We start from the raw sequence: 9824 nt of genomic DNA on the forward strand, positions 1-9824 counted from the left end.
GTCCATTGCTCTTTCTTATTGCCTTATTGAATTTAACATTGTTACATTTTGGAAGAAACAATACACATATTTTTCAGGATCAATATTGTCATTGTCTGCCTAAATTTTGCTCGACAACAATTTTGGTTCCTTTGATCTCAACAGAATAGAATTGCATCACATTTCTTGAATTGGAGGCAGGAAGTGCACATACATAAAGGTTTGCATATGACAAAGGGATGTCAAATGAGCTGACTGATTATTATTCCTTCCAAAATTGAACAGTATTATAATATTTTGAAATTGCTTTGTGTTTATTGCCAGATATTATAACCATGACAGTAATTGGTTATCTGTTGTTAAAAGGAATCTATACATTGTGATGTAGGCAATCAGCCATCGTATGGAGACAGGGATTAAATGCATTTCCTTTCAACATAGACTTATTTTTTAAAATAGTTGAAAGTACTTGCTGAATGTGATTACTACTAAAAACTACAAAGAATGGAACTGTCCGAGTGCAAGACCTCTTTTAAGACCAGTATGCATCATGCGGAATAGCAGTAATTACTTTACTAATGCCTACTTTTTGCTTTGATGCAAATGAAAAACTTACCTTTGACACCTAGGAATACTTTCAGCAGGATATTGATGGTAAGATTTGAATCATAGCTGTGTTGTCCAATATCTAAAAGTCAAATTCTTTTGTTGTTCATGAAGGATAACACCAGTCACATGTGTCTTGAGGAGTTCTGTATCATTGATACCCTGTAAAAAAAAAGAAGACACATAGAAGGGAAAATATTCATTTCGTTTTTCATGCAAGAAACATTTTCTCAATTTGTGAACTAATTCTTGATATACCATGTATATGTCAGCAAATTTGGTTAACTAATTATTATAATAAAGTTGTTTGACACTTATAACAATCATGCATGTCATGAATATCAAGAAATGAACTTGGTTTAAAAAGTTTGTATGAATCAAAAGCTTGTATGAAGCAAAAGTTGAGAGTTTGTTGACAAGGCTGGTGACAGACTTTCTCAAAATGCTTCTTGTAGCTACATGTATTTTACATAGATGTGACTGCTGAGTACTGTTTTTTAGGGCATTTAATCCTTATCATCATATGTGACCCGCGACAACGGTTTCAGGCAAAAGTCGCAAGAGCAAATTCCCTCCTAGGCGGGGTACAAAGATTTTGACCATTATTTTTGTCGATTTAGGTTTTTTGCAGAAATCGAATCTTTGATATGTTTTCTACATCTACACTAAATTTCATAGCATAAGACTAAGTTTTTCCTATCGAAAATGGAATTTTAAGCACCCTTTGTTGGATCGCACTCGTCAGTTTCGAGCTTCTTTCGAACGCCGCGCCAATATCCTCAGCGTTGCGACGGCGCAGGGTCTCCCATGCAATTGGCTGGTGCGTCGCATACATTTACATAATTCGGCTTTCGGAAAAGCCAGTTGCAGCTTTTGGCGAATGCTTTGTCCACGCGTGCACGATTACATGCTCCATTGTTCTTGCTTTAGTGGTTTATATACGCTCGCTCTGTAGTGCGTGGTCTTCGTTTGGCTTTCTATCCAAACTATTCTACCGCAATGTTCGACAACGGAAGTGAATCAAAGATCATGTAGCATGACGTAATCGTGTGAAAAGAAAACTAAATATTCTCAAATTTGTCTACTTGTACATGTAGTAAAAATTATGACAGCAGCAGACTGACTCAATGGAAGATAGATGAGAGGAAAGGAGCGGTCACATGTGACCAATTATATTCAAATAATACACATCAAGATCGCACCAAACTAACGAGTCGTGTTTGTTTGTTTGTTTGTTTGTTTTAATTTAATGAGCACCACCGAACAAAGCAACATATTATGCATGTCTTGTAAAGGCAAAACAATCAGGAAGCGTGACCCTTGCCAGCACTAGCAATTTTCTGCTTTCAAAAGGCACCACAATAAAAACGCGATTTGTAAATGTGTGGATTCGCCACCGCTCCTGTTACATGCACACGGCCATGGCATGTGGATGCCATTGCGTAATGCGTGCACAATACACATGTACATTGTACATGTACACCATACGTGCAATTATCGTATTCGCCATCTTGAAAGCGTACTGGTAAACAAACCCGAGCGAAATGCATTGTTTATCGGCTCCATACGCTGAGCTCCGAGGAAGGTGCCCGGGAAATTTGACTCTCTCAGTGAGCCAATCAGAAGGCGATGTGGTTGCTAGAGGCGGAGCTTAACATCGATTGGCACCATCGCACGGATGGGTGATTCTCCCCTCGCATCGCCGCTCGGACATTGTCTTTGAGAAAGAGGTGAATCTTCAAAGCCTGTTTTCTCGCAATTTTGTCAGGCTAACAACTTAAAAAGTGCATTTTTTTTCTCTTTCTATGCCCACTTATGGTGCCGAAGAATACAAGTGTTTTATATCAATGCAAAGCTTAGGAAATGGGCAATGAGATTCAGTGAAAAAATGAATTTTCAAAATTCCCGACTTTTGCCTGAAACCGTTGTCGCCGGTCACATATATCTGTTGGGTGATCAGCTTGCAGATTTTATTTACAGAAGTGTTGTCGGCCCACTTTTATCAGCATAAATGGGTGTCTTTCCATCCTAAATGTGTGTCATGCAGTCACAATCCATGTTTAGCTGTATGAACATTCAAAACTTGTTTTAAGTCTGGTTGAAATACAGTGTATATCACATTAGGACCTTTATCAATAACATTGTTATAAAGAACAATGACATGTCCAGCTCTAGCTAGCTGATAGTCAAGTTCAGTGTCCTGTTATCAACAACTGGCTAAGCAGTCCAATATACACTGAGAAGTATAAAAGCCTCAACCTGTTAAAGAACAAGTTCGGATCACCTTCATAGACATGTGGGTTGAGTGAATGCAGCAATATTAGTAGAAATTGAACAGTTCTATGAGAGTTTGAGGAAAGTCTAACAATCCGTTCAAAAGTTATCAATTTTTGAAGTTACTGCTTAGTCATATGGATGAAAAGACTACTTTAGCTTGTGATGTCACATGTGTACGATATAAAGAAAGTACATGTATAAAGAAAATTCAACATATTTTTACTTTTCTTGCATAACAAAAGAACACTTCACTTTTCTCTTTCAGAAGGCAGGGGGAATAATATTACCCTTATATCGGTGACAAGTCAAAGAAATGTGCACTCTATTCAAAAAGTAAAGTTTTGTGAAATTCTCTATTCATTTTGCTTATAGTATCATTCTACACATATGACATTATACACTATAGTAGTCTTCTCATCCAGCAGTGATTTTGAACGGAGTGTTGGATTTTCCCCAAACTTTCACTTAATGTGTTCTACTAATATTGTTGCAATCACTCAATCCACATGTATTAAAGGTTGACTTGTCTGTTAGGATCAAAGACACAAGCTGCAAGCTGCCTATCTGGTGTGATACCAACTCTTCTGGCCACTACATTGTAGCTTCCCAGAAAATACAGTGGTTGGAGTTACCTGCTCAATCTTGTTTATGTACACACTGATCAGGGAGGTGGAAAATGCTCTCATGCCCTTCACTGGTGGTCAATGGAATGTGGCACAGGGAGGCAAGCAAACAAACAACAACCACCACAGGGCTGTGAACTCACTGGCTCCCTGGCCACAATCATACTTTCATGATATCCCCACTGTATGGTCTTCCAATACACTGAATATCAACTGCATGCAAAGATGCCAGCGTTCTTACTGCATGGCTCTGAGTGAATTCTCCTACCAAGGTTGAACTGCAGTAGGAGGGGTGAGGAAGGGCCATAAGGCAGGAGTTTGCTCCCCAACGATACAGGTTAGGGAGCTTTTTACTTTAGGATTACAAATTGACAAATTGTGCCGTTAAAAGTAAAGGAGCTGGCTGATATGGTGTTTGAATTCGCATTTGGTGTTTTATTTTGCAACACGCGATGCTCTCGCCGCGACATTTTGTGACTCTTTTCTTTCAAATATCGCGCAACTTTTGAGACCAAATTTGTCACTCCCGGCCATACCGTTTTGAAGCCATGCCCCTTTTGAAAAAAATTTGTCGACCCAAAAATTGCTCAAAAACATGATTTTATGTACAAATCCAATGTAAATTGTGTTTTTGCAATTAATTCATTATATATAAAAATAGATATTTTTACTTTCAGTGGCTGATGATGATTCATTTTAGCTTGATTATGCTTTAAAAAGTTTCTGCGACAAATTTTGACAACAAAAAACAACTAAAACAAAAAGTAAAAAAACAAAAAATACAAAAGAAATTCTATGAACAATAAAATACATAAGAAAAATTACGAAGCTGAATTTTTTCTTCAATATTATTGTTGAGGATAATGAAAAAATATGTTTACCAAAAATTAGAAGTTTTGGAGCTTTATTTTTGGATTTATAGGCAAAAAATTATTTTTGCTTAAATAAGCATTAAGTTAGAGTAAAATACATAAATTAAAATTTGAAAAATGTAACTATACAATCTTTTAGATTATTGGCCTCTACCTTAGTGCAAATTTTCGCGAGGATCGCGCGATCCACGACCGAGATCTGAAGGGGGGGGGGGGGGGGGGGGGGGGGGGGGAGGCCAAAAAAGTTTGTCCCTCAAATAACCCAGTGGGATAAGGGTTAAACCCTAATCCTAGACACCAAGTGCATACTTTGAATGTACTTTTTATATGCAATCACCCACTGACACAAAGCACTGCATCCTTTAATTGCACAAACTGCTTCTTAGAAGGTTAGGAGGTAGATAAAGTATTAAAGATGATTGAAGGCTTCTTCAACTCAAAGAGATATATTACCTCCTTGTTCTGCTACAAAGACCACATAAAACACAGAAAGGCGATTGGCCTTGACCACTGTCTTATCCCCAGTAGATAACCAGCCAGTAGGTATATTCATCACATCAGTATCTTTTCTCTGTAACTGCCATTTCATCTACTTTTTCCCCTTATCATTCTGAGATACTTAGTTATTCTAAAGTCAAAGACAATCATTTGCAGGAAGATGTTAGACCCCAAATTGTGTACTTCTCCCCACTCCTCACTTCCCTCCTATACTTAATGTCCTTGCACTACCCTATGACCCACTGGTTTATTTGGAAAGCACTCAGTCCCCACTGACCTGTTCTACCCACTTCTACGTGCCCCTTTGTTTCAGGCTACTGACCAGCACATTCCATTGTGTTGACAACCACTACAGCAGAGCAGAGAGTTCATTGATAAAATCTCATGACCATATCAATTTAATTCCATTTCAATTTTTCTTATAGAAAATCACACATAGTCAAAGTGTGATTTGTAATGAATGACATAAAGCAAATGAATATGAGCCCCCATGAAACAGAGCTTATGACCATGGTGCTGTAAGGATATTGTAGGAAGGGAGTGAGGAGTGGGGGAAAAATACACAAGTTTTAATGCATAGATGTAATCTAATCAACTTAATTAGAATTGCTCTGTTATGGATATCTCAGCCATTTCAAAACCAATTTTCATCAAATGAATGTTGAATTCCTCATGGAATTACATGCTCTTTCATATAATCATAAGAGGTTTCTTATTATTTCACCAAAACATGTTAGACCCTGAAATTAGGTCTCAACCAAAACTATACGATCCCTTTAATATGCATGTGAATTGAGAGAAAGTAGCAATATTATAAGTACAATACATCAATGCACGTTTGATGAAAGTCTGACTACTGTATCTGTTCAAAAGTTATGAGTTTGTGAAGTTTCAATGCTTCCATGGCAGGATAAGAAGACTAAAACATCTTGTGATGTCACGTATGTGTACAACAAAATAAAGAAAATATAAAGAAAAATCAGCATACAATTGTATTTTTCACTTTGCAGCATTATGTAAATGACAAGAACAATTGACTTGTCTCATTCAGAAGATCGGGGAATAATATTACTCTAAACATACATCAGTACCAGTTAAGGGAATCCTTTGTACTTTCTTCTCAAAATGAAATTTTGTGGAATTCTCTTAATAGAAATGTTTTCTCTTTACATATCATTCTATACATGTGACATCACAGACTGTATAATTTTCATCAGGCAGTGACTGTACAGAAATTTTTAAAAATTGCTAACAAATTGAACAGATTGTATGATTTTCCTCAAAACTATTATTGATTTTCCTCAAACTGTCAATGTGCTCTTCTGATAGCGCTCTATTTTCTCACATACTCCACTTGTCACATGAAGATGGACTTGTTCTTTTATCTGATTTCAGACGTTTTACTCTAAACAAAACACTGTTCTTCAGATTTTGAATGCATTGATATTTTTGCGGTACTAACATTATTTTTCTGCATTTTGGATTATTTGAATTTGTCCCACAAATGCTTTCACACCCCTTTTGGTACACATTATGCAGACTGTGCTACAAAAAGGGAAACCCAAACTGCAAGTTAATTCTCTGTGGAAAGGAAAAAAATTCATGAAATATGATGTTGCACATCAATATAAATTTCATATTATATTTGGGAAATAACATGGCATGGTATAAAAAGATGTAAACATCATGATGATGGAAGATGATGGACATAGACCTTGAGGGATTGTGATTATGTGACAGTTTTACCATCAAGCAGTAGACCGAGTTACCATTTACTGGTACACAGATGAAATGTATAATAGTTTCCTGAAATTCACTTACATTTGGCTTTCATTGTGCATCATCATTGCATTCTCAAGCTCTTTCCTTTTTGGTCTGGTTCATTTCCTTGTCTAGTGTCTTCTCCAGGACAATACATTTCTGGCATTTTGAAGAAATCTCCAGTCTGCATGAAATGAAAACTGATGAAGTTAGAATATCAATTACACCAAACTCTAAATCTGAAATTTTTTATGCATGATCAAATCACCACTCCCCCATAAAAGTACTGCAGTGCACAAAATTACATGCATTAGAATATAGGGATATTAAAAAGCAAGTGTGCATAGGTTAACCAGAACACACATTCAAATCCCACCAGTAATTGAATGACAGCTACATGTACACTGTAGATGTTTCCAAATGTACCCCTTGATTAAGAAATTGAAAATTATATGTTTGAAAGACAAAATAAAATGACTTCAAAGGTCTACAAAAACTTTCTGAAGCACTCTCAATTTATTTTATTATATTTTCAAGTGTCACTTAGAATATACAACCGAAATGCCTCACAACAGTCACAATTGTGTGGATGCCTGAATCATCAATTGTGATGTCATTAATTCATATAGCACCATATCTGAAAATAAGAAAGAATCCAATTGAACATTACATTTTCAATGATTTTATAGAGCTGCGATTAGCTAATACGAGGTAATGAGATATATCTGCATTTTTAATTGTGACACTATAAAGAATATGGATAGGCTTTCTATGTATCATGTATTCCCAAATAATTCATTAGCACTTGTTGAAAAATAAACATGTTGAGCCTTCTCTGTTGGTGCAAAAACTCCCCATGATTGGCAAGTATGTTTGCATAAAACTTACCTTTTTCACTCTCACTTGCCAGAAGAACTTTGACGATGATTTGTAGAATTCAGCTCGGCCAAGAGTAGGATCCAGTATTTCTGCCTTGCCACGAAGATACTGACTGTTATGTCTCTCTTGGTGCATATTCCATGAGGCAAGCAAATTTCATCTTTATGTGGCATGCAAACTCCTCTGTAGGAGTTGATCTTTCAGCATCATGTCTAATATGAGCTCATCAAAGCTCAGGTGAGATAAATCCATAATGTCAGAAGCTCCATTGGTATTTGTTCTTGTTGATAATTTTGAGGACAATATGTTAGCACCATCTCCATCATCATCAATACTGAGCTGAGATATCAAGTTCATTGATATTTCCATCATTCGTCTCCATTGTAAGAAAATTAGAATCATAGTTGTCCAGAGGAACATCTGCAGCTGACGAATGTGCTATCTAACCAGAGTACACAGCTGGTATGGATGGAGCATCAGTTCACTTTCTCAATGAAGGCTGAGAGGAATGCCAAGGAGCTTTGAGTTTCAACCACAGACTGCCCAAACATTGTTTGCTGACTGTGGTTAATTGGCAGACCACAAAGCACTTCTGTGAGAAACAAACCATAGGGCTTGGCACTTCCCCACACCAGCAGAGCATTAGGGCTATACATTGTATCTCTTCCCCCTCCCTGGCTATATCAACAATCTGATCTTGGAGGCGCACAAGAGAGCTAGTTTTCATTGTCTCTGATAAGGAGATAATTTATTAGGATTGCCTGCTCAGTGTAGCTTATTGGCAAGGGCCTATTTTATAAAAGTATACAGGTATAACCTCATTGCATGGACTAGCCAGCCAAAGCCTTATACGAATTGCCCACCCTGACTCATATTATCTTGCACAAGGAGAAAAGGAGGTTAGTGTAGTGCACATGTTCCTATACCACAAGTGGAAGATACCATACATCAAGAATCATCAGTCATCTTCTCCATCAAACAGGTATAATGCATCTTAACTCTCTGTGATTCAATGGCCTACTACTTTATGATCTTGTATTACTTTTACATGGGCTGTGTTTATGCTCAATTTGCTATGTAATAGAATCAGTGTTTCGAAATACACTGTACTGATTCAAAATGCCATTCACAGGATTGAGTACCGATGTGCTCAGTCTTCTTGAGCTCCAGAAAGAGACGATACTGCAAATATGCTATGCTTATTGTTGAAATACTTTGAACTGTACTCTACTGAACTATTTAGCTTGTATACCGTATGTGTTTTTCATATGTTTCATATGTTATAGTGCTGGAGCATAACATTCCTGAAGCTGAATATTAACTCTTTATGTGCCATGGTGGAAACCCCCTGTATGCCACGTTATTCTGGGACACGAAGGTAGACATGCTTTGAGAAAGAATTCTGTTTTTCCAATTTGTGTAACTTCTACAAATTTCAGCTGTTGAGCTTTGACATAATAGTGAGCAAAGTTTAGAGGAATGCCAAACTTTGCTTAGATATAAATTGTATGACAAATCTATTTTCAATTTTCTTTTGAATGACCAGTTTGCTACATTACTGTGAAGGCATGACTTTTGCACATGAAACCGTGACAGAAACTTAGAATGTACACACAAATCTATAGTTGGGAACACCGCTTGACAGTCAATCACCACATAGAATGCAAGCCGTATGTGAGAGGAACAAAAGCGCTAGAAACGCTTTCATTGTACCGCGGGACTAGCCATTTATCGATCGGTTTTGGCGGCTTTGTGTGTTGAGCAGAATATGCGAAGTTGGCACGCCGTCGACTGAGTCGGACGTGCGAACGTGGCACATAAAGAGTTAATAATGAAAACATTGTTTAGTCAAATGAACAATTAATGTTCCTCAAATTTTTATCTTACCCTTTGTGGAATATTCTCCTTTTTTCTGCAGCATATTTTGTGACTCTGGCAATTGAAAATGTCACAATTAAGCTAGTGAATAAAAATTGTTTCATTTTCATGTTTGAATATCACGTTTTCACTGCAGTTTGGTCCCCAAATTGGTACGCATGAACCATGTAGCTTCTTGTGGTTATCAGCGTACTGGATAATCAAAACAACACAAGAATGAACCTTTCAATGTGGCATGATAGAAGTGCATGTTTTTGGATTTCAACAGTGAAAAAGCATTTCGCTGAAAACTGATTAAACTGAACTGCATTTAAGATGTATTTCTGCCTATTATTCACTGCAACTAACTGTTTCTAATCCCTATTTTTGTGATCTTCGCAAAGGGACATTGCAACAGATGAAAAATTTGGAGCCTGACAGGATCATTAACCCTAACTAGGCTGGGGGGGCC

The 9824-nt window shown here is 37.1% G+C and overlaps 1 long non-coding RNA gene across 1 annotated transcript; it reads right to left on the bottom strand.

Moving 5' to 3' along the window:
- Window positions 1–267: 267 nt before the first annotated feature.
- Window positions 268–7631, bottom strand: LOC139713304 (uncharacterized). Its single transcript, XR_011709631.1, has 3 exons — window positions 7505–7631; window positions 6677–6800; window positions 268–747 (listed from the first exon to the last, which is right to left on the bottom strand). It is a non-coding gene; the product is annotated as an uncharacterized lncRNA (long non-coding RNA).
- Window positions 7632–9824: the final 2193 nt, after the last annotated feature.

The sequence above is a fragment of the Diadema antillarum genome, unplaced genomic scaffold (genome assembly GCF_040938485.1).
Source record: "Diadema antillarum isolate AM-2024a unplaced genomic scaffold, OU_Dant_1.0 seq00001946_RagTag, whole genome shotgun sequence".
Lineage (NCBI taxonomy): Eukaryota > Metazoa > Echinodermata > Echinoidea > Diadematoida > Diadematidae > Diadema > Diadema antillarum.